The sequence below is a fragment of the Vicugna pacos genome, unplaced genomic scaffold, assembly GCF_048564905.1.
Source record: "Vicugna pacos unplaced genomic scaffold, VicPac4 scaffold_20, whole genome shotgun sequence".
Taxonomy (NCBI): Eukaryota; Metazoa; Chordata; class Mammalia; order Artiodactyla; family Camelidae; genus Vicugna; species Vicugna pacos.
In genome coordinates, this window is record NW_027328741.1 from 77,740,094 (window position 1) to 77,761,966 (window position 21,873).

At 42.8% G+C, this 21,873-nt stretch overlaps 1 protein-coding gene and 1 long non-coding RNA gene across 2 annotated transcripts in view; one reads left to right on the forward strand and one right to left on the reverse strand.

Annotated features, from left to right (window-relative positions):
- The window catches only part of LOC140694037 (uncharacterized), a 333,619-nt gene that overhangs the window by 37,065 nt on the left and 274,681 nt on the right, over nucleotides 1–21,873 (forward strand). The window lies entirely within an intron of this gene.
- The window catches only part of LOC140694017 (trafficking protein particle complex subunit 9-like), a 59,812-nt gene continuing 46,118 nt past the window's right edge, over nucleotides 8,180–21,873 (reverse strand). The window contains exon 3 of the transcript XR_012069742.1: nucleotides 8,180–8,447. The gene's annotated coding sequence lies outside the window, so the exon portion shown is untranslated. The remainder of the gene's footprint in view (nucleotides 8,448–21,873) is intronic.

Genomic DNA, 21,873 nt, shown 5'->3' on the forward strand with positions numbered 1-21,873 from the left:
TAAATTTGCACAGCCGTCCCCTTCAGTCGAGTTCTGATGAGTTCAGTTGGGAGGGGCATGTGAAATTGGGGCAGGCAGAGAGGTGCAATGAAGACTAGACACCATCTGGTTTCCTCTCATTTTTTATGGGCCCAAAATGGTTGTCTTCTTTTCTTTTCCCCTCAATACACCCCTTCATGTCAGGGAGTCGTCTTCAAGAATATCTTCCTAAAATATAAAGTAATGAAGAAGGCAGTGTGTCTCTTTGGTTGATTTCGTTTGAGTTGGGTTCATTATTAAAGATTTTCTGGTGAGGATTTTATGAGCTCTTAAAAGCTGGAAGAGCAGCACAACCAAGGAGAGAAAGTCAGAGAAACGAGTCAGTGGCCCCTGTGAGGTCTGGGGGACGAGGGCAGGAGGTGGTGCAGAGGCAGCACCGTGGCCTCCCCTGCAGCCCTGAGGGCAACGTGCGCATGTAAAGCCAGCGTCTCTTGTCACCATGTGTTCTAACAGGACTCCCACTAAAAGAATGCTTGGAGATTTGGGGAGGCCTTACCCTTTACCCTCTTGTCAAACATCTTTAATGCTGACTGTATTTATTCAAGATGACACAGAGATCACCTGCAGAGCTTGAGGGAGCGGTGCTTGCTTCCTGTCTTGCCCGCCCCAGGCTCACTCATCAGACTCCTGATTCTTGCAGACACTGCAGTGCCCGTGGGGGGAGCTCTGCTCCTGGGGGTCTCTGCTCCTGTGGTGGGAGCTGTGCTCCTCGGGGAGGTGGGCACGGGAGTGCTCACATTGGTGCCGGTCACACCAGCGCTGATCCCTCTCCACGTGATGAGCCCTTTGTGTAAGTAGTAGAGGTGGGATCCAGAGTCTTCCTGTGTCTACAGAGTTCTCCAGTAAAGCCAACTTGGAGGAAAGAAAGAAAATGCCTACTGTTCCATGACTGTGTCCTAAGGGTTTAAAGCTCACTGTGGAGCACACTTGAGATCTCATCCAGTAAATACTTTGGGGTCTTGACACTGACTTGTCATGAATTTGGCATTCTCATAATGTTATTTCTCTTATAATATGTCTAAGCAATCATTTTTGTGTGATGGTTATATGTGCATAAATGTCCTGAAGAAACTGTTGTTGATGGAAGTGTGGGCATCAGTGATACCACAAGGGCTGGTGGTCCTGGGGGCTGTCCGAGCCCCACACCATTTGTTACCAGCAGTCTTTCAGATTGCATCTTATTCCAGAGCTCACCGGGGCTCCCATCTCTCACTATGTGTCTTGAGAGGATATTTGTTCAGGGGGGAGGGAACAGGATGCTTCCAAGTCTGGGTTCTGGGGTCCCCTGTCTAAAGGTGGCACTGGCACAAATCCTTTATTCATGGAGTAATGAAGCCCCACAGTCTCGTGGCTAATTGGGCCTCCCTGTCCTTCTTCATGTGAGGAGCCGGAGGGTTTGGGTTAGGCCCCCAAACCTGTTATTGGAGAGCTTTCAGCCCTATCACACCACCTGGGTTGTCCCGTTTCAGTCACATGTCTTTGATTTTTGCAGGTAGGTGTGACACCTGGACAGTGCCTGGGACATCCAGGTTTCCCCTACAGTAGGGACAGTGAAGAAATTTCAACCCATAAGTTGTGTTTGGGGGCCTCGAGGACAAGTAGGGACCCACAGACAGATATCTGGGTGGGTGGCGATCAGGCCCGAGTCTTGGAAGGACAGAGATTCCATTACTGTTGTAACAGTGAACTTAAGGGAGGAATTCGGGAAGGTCTGATGCATTTGAGATTAAAAGTATTATCTGGCTTTTATTGTTAGAAGTAGTGGTTTTTAACCCTTAGACTCATTCCCGCTTTTTATAAGAAATATTTTGTAGCCTTTCTTTTTTGGTGCCCGGAATTGAACATCATAGAAAGTGTAACCTAAGTATAAATATGATAAACAAATAGACAGGTAGATGGAAAGATGCGGTACCTCAATTCTTATATTATGAGGTATTTTAAATTTATGCTAATTAGTGAACTCTCAGGACAAAAGGCACATACAAAGAAAGTCACTTCTAATAAACTATTTTTCCTAGCCGTACCTAACTGGGAAACAAGTGGCTTCACAATGTTAGAGCACCTTCCAGGCCCCGGGGAAATCTCCTTGTCACAGTTACACTTGCTGATGGTGTCCTGTGCCAAGTGCAAGCACATGCGGTTCGGAAGCTGCCCGGAGGCTGACTCCGGGGATTCCTTCTCCGTCGCAGCTGTGAGGGAGCCTTGCCTTTCCTGACCACAACCACAGAGGCGATTTTAAGTCTCTGAAAACTGCCATACCAGTGTATATCACAACCCCCACAAGATATGTTGAATAAAGTAGAAAACTTTAAGTGCCTCCTTTAAAATAGAAATAAGATATAAAATAAATCATGATTTAAAAAATTCTAGTGCCCGAATTAGTGCTACATTACACTGGATGCATTATTTGGTTAGACAACTTCATTACTGCTTTCCATACCACATCTTCTAGTTAGATTTTATTTATCTGTTTTTTCCCTAAAGAAAAAAATCATATGAATCATTCTTGTGTCAGAGGTGATGAGCAGAGAGCAAGTGCAAAACCAGAAATCATGATGCTGGTCAGTCTAATATCAGCTCCGTCACTGCACAGATCATGTTAACTCATTTTACTGCACTTTTTGGAATTACCTTCTTACTTGGAAAAACCTCTGTGTCAGTTAGATTTGTTAGTAAAACAATTCTTTTTCTTACTTAGTGCATCAGTGATGTTTTCAAGATGATAAAAAATTTGCCCATGGCATTTAAACAGTTGCTTGTTCTCGTAATTCATGGCTCACGGTCTCGTACTTGTCACAACTGGAGAACTGTGTTTTCTGTGTGCAAATTCTCATTGCTTTGGGGACACAGGGACACGTGTCCTTACTGGATGGAGTATGATAGTAGTTGTTTGCATTCTCTCCCTAAATCTGGAGTCCTGTGTTATGATTCCTGCTAACTTACAAAATATGAATATTGTTATTTACCTAAATAGCTAACATCGCACCAGTGATGAATATCAAATTGGCCCAACTAGGAATTCCAATATTAATTGAGATAGTAATTTCACAACCCACACTTCCAAAAATTTGGATTGATGGTTCAATTATACCAGGGACATTACCTGTTTTAATTGAATCAATCATTGCTTTCTTCAATAAAATTTCCATTCCATCTGCTCTTTTGGTTTATTGTTCTTCAGTGTTTTGTTTGCTTTCTTTCCCAAATATATGTGATTTTGGCTTTTGTCATTGAAAATCCTTGCTGGTTTTGCTACCTCATGCTGGAGAGGAAGCCTTGTGACTGTTTTATAGTGACTGGTTTCATGGTTGTATGAGTGCTTAATGCCACCTTGCAGGGGTGTACAGACCTAATGAAGTGTGTACATAAAAGGCTTAGTCTACACTGAGTGCAGGGTTAGTGTGAGCAGCTCATGTCATCAGTAACATAGTTAATCCATTATAATCATCCTCTGTTAATCAGTGTTATCCTTCTAACGTCTCCAGGAGAGGAAATGTAGTATTCTAAATGCAAATTTTTGCCACTCTTTTAGTCAATTCAACACCTTTAAAGCTTTGCATAATAGGACTGTGTGCCTGCTATTCCTACTTCTGCTCCTGACCCAGGACGCGGTCCCCACGGCTGATGATCCACAAGACACTGGATTCTTGGTCCCATGGCTCTGTGTGTTCTGGGACATCTGGGGACTTCAGCACTGTTTTAGGGTCTTTGGGTCCCACCTCTTCATAGCATTGCTGAGATGAGATCTGTGGTTTCAACCTCATTCTTGAGTGTACGGTGCATTTTTTCTAGAACCAACACACACCACCGTGGCAACACTGCTTTGACCATGTGCTGTGCCAGCGAATGCTTGTCAGTTCTTGGGTTTAAATTTTCTGTTCTAATTTCTAAAATGGGGTATATTGACAGACACTCTCCATGTAAACAGAAGCTCTGTGGGGTTTTCAGCAACTTCTAAGAGCATAAATATTCCTGAAGCAGCTAAACTTCCTCCCAACAAGTGAGGAGCAATCAGGCAAGTCCTGGGTGCCTGTGGCGGCCAAGCTGTGCAGCCCAGGCTGCTCACTGAGGAGCAAGGAGAAAATCTTAAAAACCTACTTTCATGCTGTCTTTCACAGAATCTCAGAAATGAAAGGTTTAATATCTAAAGAGGGGTGATTTTTTTAAATAAATTTTTTATTTTTTTCTTTTTCAGTTTTATTAGGTAGAATTATTACAGTTCAACTTAACATACACAAATTGCATGTAAATACATGTATAGAGTATACTGCATTTTTTAGTTTACATATATGTACTAATTACTCTTTCTAAGAACAGATTAGAAATTTAGATTTTTAAAATTACAGTTACCAGAGGAATAAGGACATCTACAAAAGAATAATAAACAGAATATGGTAATCCAATCACAAAGGACAGTCAGATGTGCTTACATATATTCAAGAAATCAAAATATTTAGTTCATTTGTGGTCTTATCATTATTGCTATTAATTTTAGATTTCCCATAAATGAAGTCATGTGGCATTTTTCTTTCTCTTTCAACCCCAGTTCACTTAGAATGACGGTCTTCAGGTCCATCCATGTTGCTGCAAATGGCATCTTTTATGGCTGAGTAGTATTCCATTGTATATACGTATCAGCTCGTCTTTATCCAGTCATGTGCTGATGGACATTTCTGTTGTTTACATGTTCCTTGTTCTATGTCCCTTCTGGCAACAATTACGGATTTTAAATATTTTCCACTTTAAAATCCTTTCTGAAGGAGATGTGGTAACTGGAATCAAAAACAGTTACAGCACAGGGTGGTGTGTGATGGGCCCTGGGGGCTTGGTAGTAAGGTTGGCAGTAAGGATTTCAGATTCTTATCAAATGATTCCACCTCTTGTAGCCCTGCTGACTGCCTCTCTCACGGCCTGCCCTACAAGTCTGACCAGTCCCTTCTATGAATCCTACTGTATTGTGCACAAATTTGTCCAAATGGTGTCATCCAGCAGGGACCTTAAGTGAGGCACCCAAGCTCCTGTGTTGGTTTCTTTCATCAGCCCTTAAACTTCCTTGGGAGCCAGGACTGTCTCATTGCCCCAAGGATCCCTAATGCCTAGTGAGATGCCTGATACAGCTGGTACTTAACGAGCACATCGGTCAAATGGAAAAACCTGATTAAAGAAAAGGCCCTCATTTTTCAGACATGCCTACCTGAGTACATAGGGTAAAATGACATGTCTTCTTGGATTTGCTGTCAAATACCTCAACAAAGGACAAATAAAAGAATGAAGGTCTGAATAAAGGAAATATGGAAAAGTATGTGAATTCCTTAATCTGGGTGATGGGCTTACTCTACTATACTTACTGATGTATACTTAAGTTAGTTTATAATTTTACTGTCATTAGCGGAATAACAAGTATTAATACTTATTAATTGAAATCCTTAGAACTGACCAAACTTACCCCACACAAAATCCTTAATATCCAAGTAGTCTGTCTTACAGAAATCTTTTCCCACAAAGACAGGAAAAAAGGGAAAGGCAGATCCGTGCACTATTTCCACATTGTCAAAAGACCAAAGGCCGACATAAAAGAAGAGGTTGCAGAAAAGATAAAGAGGCTGAAATCAATGTCCGGAAAACCTAGCTAAGAATCCTAAATAGCCGAACTTAACTAACCTCAGCACTGCCGCATCAAGAATGGAGCAAATAGCACCTAGTGGATTTTATTTTTAATAAATAAATAATGATCCAGTTCCTACCACAGGCAATTATGACAAGACTGAGTATAAGTTCCACCAACAAATAGTGTACAAATCATAATTTCTACTTGATTCAAACTGCTTCTTCTATAAAATTTGGATCTTTTTATTCTTAAGACAGATTTGTGGCATATGACCTAGTGATAAAATTTTCAACTGGCTTGTATTAAAAAAGTTCACCATAGTGAGAGTTTATTACATCAGCTATTCCTTTTTGGGAAACCCATGTGCCTTGTCACTCTCTTTCATAAGATTTTCTGTGGAAAATTCCATCCTTCATTCAGGAAAAGGCTGAACAATATATCTCATGGAAAACCGTCATAAACTGCAACCCAAGAAAATGAAAATGACACTGAGCATCCCGTGAAGCAGGCAGACACACACAGCGCACGGCTGTGTTCCCGCCTAGACTTTCTGTAACCAGCAGGGAAAATTTGCATTTAAAGAACTAAACATAAACACTTTTCAGGACCTGAGCACACAATTTTCATTTCAGGGTTTAATGGGCTTCCATTTAATTCTATGAGAAATGTATAAAACAACAGAACAACAGCTGAGATAGGGTTTAAAGTAACTTTTATGTCTTAGTGAAAATAAAGCCAACTGATAGTTATCATTTTTACTTTATTTGATCTCACTCTCTTACTTTACCTCCCCAACCTCCTCCACAAAATGATGGTGAATATCCCCTCCTGGTTCAGAAGGCGAAGTAGAAAGTACCAATCACATGGAGGTGAGATTTGTTGTTTTGTTTTTCAAAACGAACAATTTTCATTCATGTGATTTAATAATTAAAATCAGAAACAAAGTCTACTCAATAAATGGCAGCCAACACATGTCGTTATAGCTGCTCATCAGGTTTGGCCCCACGTTACACACTTTTACATGGACATGTGCCTTGTGCTTTCATGGGAAACGGTGAGTGGGGACAGGGCCTCTGCTCTCACAGGGCACACAGCCTGGTGGGGGAGGCGGTGTTCAATCATTGCCCTTTTCTCTTTAATGTACTTACAAATTATGGGAAATGCTATTTAAAAAGAACAAAATGAGTCAATGAAAGTGAAAAATACAAGGACAGTATTTAGGCTGAGGGAAGACAGGGAACCTCTATGAAGAGCTGACACTACACTGAGACCCAAAGGACAACTCCGGTGCTACAGGTGAAGGGCAGGGACACACTGATAAAGGGCAGACATCCAGAATATACCAAAATTTCTTTAAACTCAACAAGAAGGATGAATAACCTGATTAAAAAATGACCAAAATGCCTGAACACACACCTCATCAAAGAAGAAATCTAGATGCCAAAGAAGTCTATGGAAAGATGCTCCACAGCATCTGTCATCAAGGGGATGCAGACTGAAACAGCGAGGTATCACTGCACACCTGTCAGAACTGCCAAAACGCAGAACACTGACAGCACCAAATGCTGGTGAGGTTGTGGAGCAACAGGAATTCTCATACATTGTTGGTGGGAATGTAAAATATCCCAGATACTTTGGAAGACGGTCTGGCAATTTTTTACAAAATTAAACGTACTCCTAACATATGATCCGGCAACTGTGCTCCTTGGTGTTTACTCGACGAAATGGAAACTTATATCCACACACATATCTGCATACAGATGTAAATAGCAGCTTTATTCATAATCACCAGAACTCAGAAGCAACTAAGCTCTTCTTCAGTAGGTGAATGGATAAGCTGTGGTCCATGCAGAAAATGGACTATTATTGGGTGCTAAAATGAAATGAGTTATCAAGGCATGGAAAGACACAGAGGAACCTTATATGCATATTACTAAGTGAAAGAAGCCAATCTGGGAAGGTTCTGCAACTGTCTGATTGCAACTGTATGGTGTTCTGGGAAAGGGAAAACCACAGAGACTTAAAGATCAGTGGCTGTCAGAGGCTAGAGGGGAAGGAGCAATGAATGAGGTGCAGCACGGAGCATTTTAAGGTCACTAAGACAGACGACTCTGTATGATGATGTGATGGTGGATACATGTCATTGCACATCTGTCCAAACCCACAGAGTGCGCACCACCAAGTGTAAATCCGAGTGTCAAGTATGGGCTCTGGGTGATGATGACTTGTCAGTGTAGGTTCAACCATTGTCACAAATGCACGCTCTGGTGCAGGTGTCAATAGTGAGGAGGCTGTGGGGACAAACTACAGTTCATACACCCTATCCAGCCCCAGCCACTGCTGTTAATAAAGCTCTGTGGGTGTGTGGACTGTCCGGCTGCTCTGGCGTCTGAACAGCAGAGCTGAGCAGCTGCACCAGAGATCGGGAGGTTTGCAGACCCTGAAATATTTACTCCCAAGCCCTTGACAGAAAAAGTCTGCTGAGCCCTGTTCTAAACGAATCAAAATTCACCCTGATGAGACAGGACAGCAGGGCCCAAACCAGGCATGGTTAATGAGACTGAAGCAATGTTTTAGTTCCAACACCTTTGCTGAAGTCCTGCAGGTCCAGCGACAGAATTTAGCCAGGAACCGTCTGCAGGAGGAGGCGGGAGCAGGCCTTCCCGCCAGGCTCTGGGATGCCGGGGGCCGCGCGCCGCAAGGGGGCCACCCGCTTGAAGGAGGCGGACTTGCAGTGGAAGCCGATCAACTCATAGAGCTCGGAGAGGAGGCTGCACTGCTGAATTCTCTCCTCGGAACGCTGAAGCACAGGGAGAAAAGCAACAAGCTTCTGAAAGAAACATGTCAGTGAAAAAAGACACGTAAAAAGATTTTCCCATAAAACAGAGACCCGATGACACAGGAAGGAAGAGGAAGGCTGACTCAGTGCCCTGACGGGACCGGATGCAGAAATGCAGGGAAGCAGCGCTGTGCAGAAGCTCCAGACCCCTCCAGGCCCCACCTCTCCGTGTTCCGCCTGTCCTTTAACTAGAAAAGCCCGTATTCCCTGAAATAGAGGAATCTCCTACCTAAACATGGGACACCGAGAAGGGAAAGAGGAAAAGGAAGGGAAAGAAAAGGAACAACAGTTCATCTAGACCCTAGCGTCTGGGCGGGACTTTCACCAAACACACAACCTCTCAAAGCACAGAGCGCACAGTGAGAAGCTGACAGTGTGACTGCGACTTCTTCTCCTTAAGCACCAGCTACCTGCCAGCACATGCTGCACCCGTTACTGAATCATTACAATCATCTCAGAAACTATTACTACCCGGCTCACAGGCAAGGAAATCTGAAACTCGGGGAGGAATTATTATCATCCTTGACAAAGTCCCACAGACCAGAAGTGTCAGAGCCTCTGGCAGACCATGGACTAAAATGCTCCTCATCACCACGGGCCCTGAGCCTCAGGCTGAGGCCACGTCAGGTCTGCACGGACCCAGAGCACAAGTCTGTTGGACAGGGAATGCTCCCACTCGAAGTGCCAGGCGAAGACCCTCAGGAATCTATCTAATGAAACCAAATCCCCAAACTCATTTCCAACCCACTGCTCTGTCCGGGAGGACTGCTCAGCCCATCTGTGCTGTCACCTGTGCACAGGCTGAGCAAGGGGCCCAGACAGGGACGTGACGTCCCAGTGGAAGTGGCTCGGAGAGCGCTTCTTCACAGGACAGACTCTCCCGGCTTCCAACGCTAACTCTTCGTTCCATTTCCAACTGGAAAGGAAGTTTAGACTTGCTTTCCTCTCCAGAAACAAAGAGAGTGTTAACATCAGCGGGAAACTCAAGACTGAGGAAGAGTCTCCAGGCCATTTGGAAGGATAGGCCGGGGAGGGAACAGAGACAGGGATCAGAAAGACCCGTGTTCCAGTCCAAAGTCTGCACGTCACTCGCTTTGACAGTTTCCTTTTTAATGCAGGTGATAAAGTCTAATTATGATTGTTGGGAAAACTAAATGAAATAACGTATTCCACTAGCATAGGTGTAAAATCCTCCATGAGTGTTCCAGAAATGGACGTGATCGTGGTTAGTTACTGTCTGCCAAGTCTTGTGTTCTAAGCTCACATCACCCAACCAGAGATGTGCCAGAGAATGCCTTACCAGCCAGCAGCCTTCTCCAACTTGGAAACTCACAGTGTCCGAAGAGCAGGCAGTGGTGGATACTTTGGGGCACTCTGGAGGTAGCACTCCAGTGATGACTTTAAAAAGCTGGGGAGAATTTAGGGGACCATACAGTTCAAATACAGAAAACTCATTCCATGTCTACAAATGTTCATCTCTAGCCATGATGATTCAGAGAGGAAATACACATTCAAACGTACATCATTTTCCCACATAAGTGCATCAAAACAATTTGGAAAGAATGTAACTTTCTTCTCTAGATCACACAGTGGGGATTACAAGGTTTGTACTGACAGCCCTACTTGTAAGTCATCTGCAAACGTAACTGGGTCCACTACCAGTCATCATCATTAGAAGAGAAGGATGGAAAAGAGCAAAGCCAAGCTAATATGCTCCAGCCTTTTGTTTGGTTACGATGTCACAGAGGAGACGGACAGCTCAATAAGGAACCACTCTGCCGTGATCACGGAGCCTGGGAGCGGGATGGGCGGCAAGATGTATGATGCACCAGTAGCTGTGCCACGCTTCTAGGCAGCTACCAAGACTCACCTCGACAAGATATTAAACGTTTATGCCCACGTCCTCATCACCTGACATGTATTAAAGAGAAATGAAAACATATAAAAGACCAATACCCTTGGTTGGTACACCGTCCAAAGAGCAAAGTCACAGTTTGACAACTGGCCATCACGGTTCCCTGGGATTCATTCTTGGAGAACCTTAAAAGCCTCTCCTCTGTCCTCAAGAAGTGCTGCCTACTTGTCCTATCTTTGGCTCAGGGATACAGCACGTTCACGTGGACTTTAATGCCTGCACAGATTTGACTGTCTTTCTCCAGGTTCACTTGTCCATTCTGAAGAGGCCTGAGTTAAGTCCATCTTCCATAAGATCAACTCCCTCCAGTGAGAACTCAACGAGCCTGCAATTACAAGCCAACTGAACAGGACTGTCCTCAGCTAAAAATATCACCCACCCTTCATTGCTTTCATAATCTCCTCTCCTGGCTAATTGCAACAGACCAACAACACCCTCCACCAAGTTCCCCAACTATGTCAAATAGAAAGTAAGGTCCATAAAAGAGGAGACAACTCCAAAGTCACCTCTGAATTCCTAGCATATAATAATGTCAATAAATAGAACTATGATTATTGCTTCTTTCCTTTAAAACCTTTCTGGTTATTTAAGTGAGACCATGGAAGGGAGGTATTTGGGTCCAGTATCTTGATATAGAAGACTCTGGAGGCCTTTTTCGGAATGGCGGTCCACTGAATCTTCAAAACACAACTTCTCTTTCCGGGAGGAGCTGAGATTTTCTATCAGGAGTTTGTGGTCACTCTCATGCCATAACAGCTTTAAACTAAATCCTTACTTTGTATATGTTATTTTTCCCCTCTTCGAAAAAAATTGACTTTCCTTATTTCCTTGCCTTGAGGAATGTATTTTTTCTTTTATTTCAAATTCACCCTTTTGTAAAGCAGGATTCTCAGGATGTACTTGGCCTTACATAAGAACAGCCATCCAACACCCAGTGTGAGAGGCCTCGGGCTCACCTCCTGCCCTCCTGCCAGGGCAACTGAATCTCAGTTCAGGAGCCAACCTGCACCCCAGGGCTTCTAAAGCACACATATCTCCCAGAATCCCTACTTTCTGGTTTGTCTTGGCTTCTGAGGATTTCCCCTCATTTTCTTGACAATTAGCCTTGCAGCTTGAAAGATGAAGAAGGAAGGTTTTATTTCTTAATATGCATTTTAAGGAACTTATGTAATGAAGGTTTTCACGAGTTTTTAGAACCCTCCATCGCCGAGACAGAAAGCATACTAGATATTTTCTAAATTTAGCTATCATGTGCATCTTTTCTTTGCTTTTGTTTTCTTAACGGCTAACAGACATTTTTTAATTAAAAAATAAATTAAGGCCGCAAATAGGATAGAAAATTGAAGGGGCAAACAAAATTAAAGGGCAAAGACAGAAAAATGATAACTACTCTACAAAGTTAATAGAATACATACACTATGGATCAGATCAGCAATTCTCAGTAACAGCTAATTGAAACATGATCATGAGGTAAAACGTCTCTCCTGTCAGGAGACGGCCAACAGAAAATAGAATTAAACCAACAAACTAAAATTCTAAGTCTGGCGAGGTATAGAAGTCTACCAGTTAAATGTGTCCTCTTCTGGAAAAGAGGGAGAATCACCAGCTCTTTTCTGTGGAGCCTGAGCCCAGGGAAGGGCGGTGAAGTGAGCTCTGTAAGTTCCCAATTAGCAAAGTGAGTGATGAATAAAGAGACGTGAGCTTTGATGACAGAGATGATACTACTATTCACTTGTCCTGTCAAGTATGACTTCATACTCAGTGATCAATACCTGGGCGTCCTCAGGGATTGAGATTATAGGAAAATGCACAGCCCGGGCCCAGACCTCCTCTGTGAGCTCGTGACACTGCACTTAGATATCTCAAGGGTACCTCCAACTCCACCTGTAAAGAGCTGACTTCACGGTGCTCCTCCAATAGCCGTCCTGCCCAAGGCCCCTGGTCTGGGGGCAAGATCTCCCTGCCTCTCCCAGCTCAGGCCCATCACTTACAGATGTGACTGGACCCCTCTTTCAGGGCCCAGATATCCTCAGTCACCAAGTCCCACCACCCACAACTGACCTACCATGTACTCACTGGCACTCACTCAGCACTGACTCTGTGCTGCGGACCACACTGCACACTGTGCACACGTTATCTCACTGGATTTCCACAGCAGTCCTGGGAAGTCGGTACATCATTGCTTCAATTGATTAGGTAAATTGTTTCACTTCCTTGAGTGCGTCATCCAAAGTTTCACGGCTACTGAGCCACAAACCTGGGACTGAAAATCACTTGAAAACTGAACACTGCTACACCTCACAGCCACCGTACTCTGACTCATCACATCATCTCCTGCCGAGCCTTCTAAATGTTTCTAAGCATTCTACAAGACAAAAGTGACCTACGAGAGCACCCCACTCCCCTACATAAAATCTGTCAATACGGTCCACTGCCCTTAGGAGAATGCCCCACTGGGCCTGAGCATAGCCCAACGGCCCGGCATCTGCGTTCCCTGCTCAGCCACGCCACCTCACCCACCACGTAGTTCTACATGTGCCGTGTGCAGACAGGGATGCTGATTCTGTTCAACCCGGGGCTCGTCTCACTCAAACAATGATCACCCTCTTCAGTGGTCACCCTCTTCAATGCTGACTCTCAGAAAAATGTTTTCTCAGGATGAATCAATATCTTTTTCTTTACAACTTTCCATCATTGATAATGAGCTCCCCACAAAAGACAGAAGACTTAATCCTCAGTCTCCTTACCTGTAAAGTGCGAATAACAAGGAACTATGAGAGGTTTTAAGAGAAATAATTTTCATGTGAGGCTGCGGGACAATTCCCAACATACAGTAAGCACTCAATATGTGCTTTCTTAATATTAATAAAAATAGATTCCATTCTAGCAACCTTCAATCACTGCTTTATGGCTTTGTCCATAAGACCACCAACAAACTGTTGGGCGAACCGCTTTGAGCAGATCAGCATAAGCGTACTGGGAGAGGTAAACGCTGACTCCATTTACAGCTGCAGCCAACCAGCACTACGGGGTGGGGGCAGTTTGCTCAATCTCTTACATGTTGCTTGAGCATTTAGTTGTAGCTATTGAATAAAGACAGGTATTATTTAGTCAAAGCTCCTGAAACATAAATCTTCAAAGATTGATGCAAATTAGGTTTCAAGTACAACACACACACTAGAAATTATTTGAAAATTTTACTCTTAGATCCTCTGCACATCAAAAGGGCATGTTCTTAATGTATCTGACTAAATACACTGAAAGGATTATTTAAAAGTAATTAAGATGAACCATCCTGAATAACCTCAGTATCATCTGCACAAAGCCCCACCCAAGGGTCTCATTTCTCACGTCCACATAGGTGTTCAGGCAGCTTAACCTAGGTCTTGGTTTCTTATAACACAGGGATGGGAAGAATTGTGGATAGATTTATGTAGCAAATACAAACCTAGGGTATTTGCTGTGAAGGAATCCTAGAAATAAATAAATCGATATATAGTCCCACCCTTAGGAAGCTCAGCCTTTCCATTTACAACAGCATTAAAAATAAAATGAGAGATACATTTAACAAAATTTTACAAGATTTGTACATTGAAAATTTTGAAGTATCACCAAAAAATATTTAAAAGATCTACATATATGGAAGGCATCCCATGTTCATGGAATGGTAGACAATATTGTCAAAAATGTTAAGACTCCACAAAGTGATCTACAAATTTAATGGAATCTCTATCAAAATTCCAGCTGACTTCTTTCTAAAAATTGAAAAATTGTTCCCAAAATTCATATGGAAATGCAAGGCGCCCAGGTCAGCCAAAATTATCTTGAAAAAGAAGAGCAAATTTGGAGGACTCACTCAAAGGTTACTACAAATCTATAGTACTCAAGTCATTATGGTACTGGCATAAGTTTGGAAGCATAAATCAATGAGACTCAATAAAAAATCCAGGGGGAAAACTTACATTTACAGTCAGTTTTCCACAAATTTGCCAACAACACTCCATTGAAAGAATAGTCTATACAACAAATGGTGCAGATACACCTGGGTATCTGCAGGCAAAAGAATGAATCTGGAATCTGGACCCCTGTATTTTATATAACAAATAAATATTAATTCAAAATGGATCACAGACAGAAACGTAAAAACTAAATGTATACATTTTCTAAAAGAAGACATAGTATAAATCTTTGTGGTCGTAGTATAGGTTATGGCTTCCTGGATACAATACCAAGGGCACAAGTAATTAAAAAAAAAAAGAAAAAAAAAAGCAGATAAAATTGACTTCATCAAAATTAAAACCGTTTGTTACAAAGGACATAATCAAGAAAGTGAAATGAAAGAGGAAGGGGGTAGCTCAAGTGATAGAGTGCGTTCTAGACAAAAGTAAGAACAAAGAAAAAATCTAATTACCTCCCCTATAAAGAAATTGTTTTAATGTTTAAAAAAATTACAGTGAAACGACAGTCTGCAGAATAGGAGAAAAATTTTGCAAAGCATATATCTAATAATAGGCTAGTATCCGGGATATAAAACAAATGCTTACAACTGAGCAATACAAAGAAAATCGACCCAATTTTTAAATTTGCCAAGGATTTAAATAGATACACAATTGGCCAATAAGCATATGAAAAGATGCTCAGCATCAATAGCGAAATCTAAATCAAAATGAGATCTCATTTTACACGCACTAGGATGGTTATAATCAAATCTTGGACAATAACAAGTGTCGGTCAGGAGGCAGAGAAATGGGAACCCTCAATACACAGCCGTTGGAAAGCGGCAATGGTGCAGCTTCTTTGGAAAAGCCTGGTGTTTCCTCAAAAGATTAGAGTTATATGGCTCAGCAATTCCACTCCTACATATAGAGTCATCCCTCAGTATTCTCGGGGGGTTGCTTTCAGGAACACCCCACCCTGGATACCATAATCCAAGGATGTTCGAGTCCCTTTACAATCAGCCATCTGGATCCATGAAGAGGAAACTACAGAAGTGGCGGGCCAACTGTACAGCCAACAGAATGAAAACATATTCTCGCAAAATCTTTCACATCAATATTCATAGCAGTATCATTCAGAGTAGCCAAAAGTTACTAACAATATCCATCCATCAATGAACGGATAAACAAAATTACCAAGAATAGTCCGACAAACTTTTGGTCATTGAATCTTTGCCAAAGGAGGTGAGAACATACAATGGAGTAAAGGCAGCCTCTTCAGCAAATGGTGTAGGGAAAACTGAACAGCTGCATGTAAATCAATGAAGTTAGACTACTCCCTCACAGCATACACAAATATGAATTCAAAATGGATAAAGACTTAAACATGTAGACAAGAGACTATAAACCCCTTAGAAGAAAACATAGGCGAACATGTGGCATATATCTCAGCAATGTTTTTCTAGAGCAGTCTACTCAAGCAATAGAAATACAAGCAAAAATATACAAGTGGGATCTAATTAAACATACAAGCTTTTGCACAGCTAAGGAAACAGTAAGCAAAACTAAAAGACAACCTATGGAATGGGAGAAAATAGTTGCAATAAATGAAACTGACAAGGGCTTAATTTCCAGAATATGTAAATAGCTTTTATACTTAATAAGAAAGAAAAACAAACAATTCAATTCAAAAATGGGCAGAAGTCCTAAAGAAACATTTCTCCAATGAGACATACATATGGCCAATAGGTACATGAAAAAATGTTCAATATCATTATCAGCGAAATGCAAAACAAAAGTGCAATCAAGTACCAAATCTCACCAGTCAGAATAGCCATCATTCCGAAGTTCACAGAGAATAAATACTGGAGAGGCTGCGGAGAATTGTGAACACTCCTACACTGTGGTGGGAATGCAGTTTGGTGGAGCCATTGTGGAAAACTGTATAGAGGTTCCTCAAAAGACAAAAAATTGACCTCCCATATAACCCAGCAACCCCACTCCTGGGCATATATCCAAAAGGATCTGTAATTCAAAAAGACACCTTCACCCCAATGTTCATAGCAGCACTGTTTACAATAGCAAGACATGGAAACAACCTAAATGTCCAGTGACAGATGACTGGATAAAGAGGTTGCAGTATATTTGTCCAATAGACTACTATTCACCCATAAAATAGTAATAAAATAATGCCATTTGCAGCAACAAGAATGGACCTAGAGAATGTCATTCTAAGTGAAGTAAGCCAGAAAGAGAAAGAAAATTACCATATGAGATCGCTCACATGTGGAATCTAAAACAAAACAAAACAAAACAAAACAAAAAAAGCAAAGAAACAATAAGATAAACTTATCTACAGGACAGAAACAGACACAGAGACACAGGAACCAAACTATGGTTACCAGAGGGGAGAGGGTGTGGGAAGGAATAAATTGGGAGTTCAAGATTTGCAGATGCTGAGTATGTATACAATAAACAGCAAGTTTACACTGTATAGCACAGGACAATATATTTAATATCTTGTAGTAACTTATGTTCAAAAAGAATATGAAAATGAATACACGAATATTCCTATTTAACTGAAGTGTTATGCTGTACAGAAGAAACTGACACAACATTATAAACTGGCTAGACTTCAATGAAAACATTTTTAAATAGACCAAAAACGAAAAAAAAGAAAAAGGATATTATCAAACAAAAAGAATAAAGTACTGATTCAGGCTGCAATATGGATGAACCTTGAAACTTTATACTAAAATAAGCCAGACACAAAAGGCCAAATAGTGCCCTTTAAGGTGAACAGTATCTAAGTGTTTATTGTACTACTCCTGTAAATTTTCCGTAGGTTTGGATTCTATCAATATCAAAATAAAATGTATTATTCATTAAAAACATAAAACACTTCCTCACAGGAGGGCTTTAATTGTTAAATGCAGAAATGCATGTAAAGCTTTGGAACAACATTTTGCACCTCCACAGACAGTATTGTCACTGCCACTCAGAGGGTGGTGCCAGCGCTGATGAGAGCTGCCTCCACTCGCTCCCCTGCAGACAGTTGTGAGGGCTTGAGCTCTGACAGGCAGGGTTTGCGTGAACCTGGGTCAGACACAGCCACGTCCCAGACTCTGCGTTACCCAAATTTCTTATACAAGCTGCAACATGAAATGTAAACACGCTAGAGGGATGTATCATACAGCACAGGGAATACAGCCAATATTTTTCAGTAACTGTAAATGGAGCATCTATTGTCCAGCTGAAACATATATCATATATTAAATCAGCTATATAATTATAAATAATTAAAAACTATTTTAAAAATTTTATCACTGTAATAGCCAATTCGGTTTTTAAATAACTACTAAACAGCTTAGAATGTATAAAACCATTTAAGTGTGCTGTTTGTTTACATATTATTTACTTAGAGCCTCCTGCTAAAAGAGAAATTAATCAAATATTTTCAACACAGCTTAACAACCATAACAACAAAAAGGCAAAACTGAGTGAAGAGAAAATGGAGATTCAAAGCTTTAATGATACCAGGGGGAGATAAAGTCATAAAAATGGATTCCATGAAGTCAGGGCAAGTGTTATAGGCCGACTAGAAATTCAGCTGTAAAATTCTTGGCAGCTAAAGAAAAAAGAAAAAGATGATGGGGCTGGTGGTAGAGCATGTGCTTAGCGTGCACGGGGTCCTGGGTTTAAGCCCCAGGGCCTCCACTAACAGATAAATACACCTAATTACCTACCACCCCAAAAGAGCCCCAAAGAAAAGAAAGAGAAATTCTTTTCCAAAAAACCTTGATATTAAATTTGGATTAAATACTTAAAGAAGAAAAATAGGAAAGATAAGTGACACAGTGAAGGAAAAGCCCAGCTGGGCTAACAAGCTAAGTCACATATCCAAGTGTGATAAGTGTCGGTTTACTGATCTAAGTTTTGCTGGGCTAACTCGTAAATCCAAGGTCAACAATTGTCAGTAACGTGATCTGTTCCAAATTGATAAGCTTCAGTGCACTGATTCCTTGCTTTTTCTTGTTTGAGCCTTATTGGCTAATAGCCCCATACTTGTAATTAAGCCTATAAAACCTCATGTGCACGTCTTGGAGGTGCTCAGACCTTCAGAACAGAAGCCGCTCTGAGCCCGCTGGCGTTGTAAATCTCAGTACTCCAACCCTCCGAGTGGTGCTTGTGTCATGGCTGGTCTGTTTTTTCCGCAACAACACAAGCGATAATGCCCGTGACATAAATCTGCGGTGGCTGCTGGCAGGTCCCCATGTCTCACGTGGGAAAATCTGAAACATCCTTCTCACCACTCAGAGTCATCATAAGCCAACCCCACACCTCCAACTGTTAAATGCAGGAGAACAGGCAGGGCCCGGACTTTGCTCTCTCTGTGTCATCACAGTGAGACAGGATGGAAGGGGGCAGAGAACAGCCATTCAAGGAAGGCCACAGCAATTAACACCAAAATGGTGAAGGATTCAACCCCCAATAGGCCTTGAGGCTCAGGATGAAGAGATTTAACTTCTAGCAGAGCTTGAGCTTCATTAAACACCCATTGTAATAGTAACATTGTGAATAACCCGGCCCCAGGCACCAGGGCAATTGCAAGGCTAGCCACAAAAGGTCACAGGGTGGGAAATGGCTTACTCACTGGGAATCCCGGCCCCTTGCCCTAAGGCTGGTCCTTCTACTTATTAGCATATGAAGCCACCAAGCCCAAGAAAATGAGCAACACAGCTCCACCTCGCGGGCACCCATCTCTCTCCCTCTTCGGAGAAGGCCCACAATCAGTCTGTGGAGTGTGTACACACTTTTAATCTGAGCATCAAACCCCCACACGTCGTGACGTTTCTCTTGCATTTCAATGTATCTCTCTGAATAAATCTACCTTTACTCAACACTGGCTTGCTCTTGAATACTTAACTGCATGAAGCCAAGGAACAAAATCTGGTTGGGCACATCCCAGGGGCTCAATCAAAGCCTGGGACACAGCCCTTCTCATGCCCTACTTTTTTTTCTTGTATCAAAAGGACTGGGTTGTGAAGGGAGCTCTCAGGCCCCAGCTAAGGGACAGAAGCAGCCAACAGGGCTCCAATTGGCGGGAAGCCTCTCCCCCAGCAGGGGACTTGGGGGTCGGCCCGGTTCTCTGTGTTTGTTGTGATGACACCCCAGCCAGTGAGCGTTCTCCTAGGCCTGTCCCCACGGAACCCTTCTCTCCAAAATACAAGCACATCATGTCACAATCCTTTTGTTCAACCAGGAAATGTTCAACCCACTTTTTCCCTCCCCAGTAAAGTACCCAACTGTCCTCCCTCCCATCCCACCACTTCTTTCTTTGTGAGAATTCTGCACTCTCCAAACACCATCCTGAACGCAGGTGCCTTGCTAGCTGGACCCGAGATGCTTCATTCTCACACACCCTGTGTCCTATCACTTTCCCCTTTCTACCTTAAAAAAGCCTTTCCTGAGTCACCCACTCCTCTGATTTGACTTTCACAAAGTACTGAGGTTGCAGTCACTTTGTAAATACCTCCCAGGTTTTGGCTGGGTTTCCTTCCCAAGATCTTCATTAAGGAGCTGCATGAAGAAGTTTAAAGAGGCTAGTCTTACATCTGAGCGGAGGAGCCTGCATAAAATTAAAATGGCTTTGAAGAGAGAGTTAACCAGGAACAGAGAGGTCGCAGGTCGTTGTCAACAGTGTCATGAGGCAAAATGTTGTTCAAACGCTCAGAGTGGTTTCTGAACGCGGAGTTGGCAGGGAGGAGATGCCAGGAAGTGAGTGGGGTGAGGGACACAGGGTAAGCTCCCCCAGCTGGGGAAGAATTGGATTTTTTTCTAGCTTTCAAAACAATTTCTTACTACCTTTTTCTCTTATTGTCACATACCATTTCCTACGAATTAAGAATATCAATGTCAGTCATTTGGGCCGCTTCGGAGAAGCTACACGATGCCATTCACAAGGCTGGGATATGACAGCCACACCAGTCTAGGTGGAAAGACCAGTAGGGTATTTCCAAGGAAATCACGGGCATGCAGCAAACTCCCCATTTTCAATTACCTCATCACAAAAGTGGGGCCAATAAAACTACCAAGCAAAGTGCGTGATGATTATGGCAGACATGTGTTTACTAGGTAATTGCCCGTGACAGCTGCAGCTGAATGGGGAGTGATTATGATTAACAAGGCCCTGTCTACCTGGCCACACGCGCCCTGCCTTCCTGCCTTGGTGCAGCAGCAGAACTTGTTTAGCTGAGATGAACGCCCCCAGAGCAGCCCTGACGGGAAAACCCCCAGCTCTGCACGGCGAGGCCTGTTCCTTTCCTTCTCAGAGTTGATCACAGTTTGCAGTCGTCTGTTTTTATGTTAATCCCTTTTCTAACTGCCTCTCCTCCGGAGTTTTTGCTCAAACAGCGCAGGGCAAGGTGTTTCTTGCGACCTGCCGGATATTCTGGGCTGGGAGACAGCTGAACCCACATCTGGCTCTGGTGCTGAACGGAGAGGGCAGAAGGCCCAGGGACCCATGCTGAACTGAGGCCCCTGCACCCAAAATTATGGTCTGACTTTGGACAAATAGTACAGTGTTTTTACCCTGAGATTCCTCATCAGTCCATGAAAATAACTGCCCATGGCACGTAGAGTTTCAAGGATTAAAGGAAATCACCAAATTCACAACCTAGCCAAGGGGCTGCCAGTGCGTCATCAAAAGACAAATGCTGCCTTTCGGCTCTGACACACGCCAAGCGTGGCGGCCGCACACAGTAAACACTGCTAAGTGCCAGTTTGTTAAGTGCTTCATGTGTGCTATAATACTCTTTAGAATTTACAACAATCCCAGGAAGAAACGAATATTATCACGCCCATTTCGCATATTCACCAACAGGTTAAGAGAGGTTACATTCTAGTCCAAGGCCCTATGTTGGTGAAATGTCGATTTAAACCGGAATCTGGGCCCAGGACTTGGCTCCAACTCTCTCCCATCCACCTGACCACTTGCCTATGAATTCCACCTGTCCAACACACAAGTTTGCAGCCGGCCAGCTCTTAAATGCAATGTGTGCCAACGTTTCTCAATGTTGGTTAATTACCATCAACTGTTCTCAGAAACCACTACAGAAAAGAAAGATGGACTTAAGGAATTCTGCATTGCGTTCTCCTGTAATGTGCAGAAACCCTTCCCTACACCACTAAATCCTTTTGTATGCTTCCTCCATGTTTATGTATGCACACGGCTTACTAAAGTAGAAGGTACCTGCAGTAATTCCATCTCGGTTCCTTTCCAAGGTTCCAGATTATCCATAATCAGCCTGTGAACGAAAATACCACAATGTGAATGAAAACACTGCAACCATGTCAGTAAACAAAGAATGCTGAAACCAACTCATTAGCGGCTGCCACCACCCCCAACGAGGACAGGCCTGCAGCCCAGCCTCTCAGCCACTCACAATGGTGCCCTCTGGGCAGACTCAGAATAAGAAAGGACAGGATACTTGCCCTAGATAGCTAGGTGCTCGTCTAAAGTATGAATTCAGTGAGT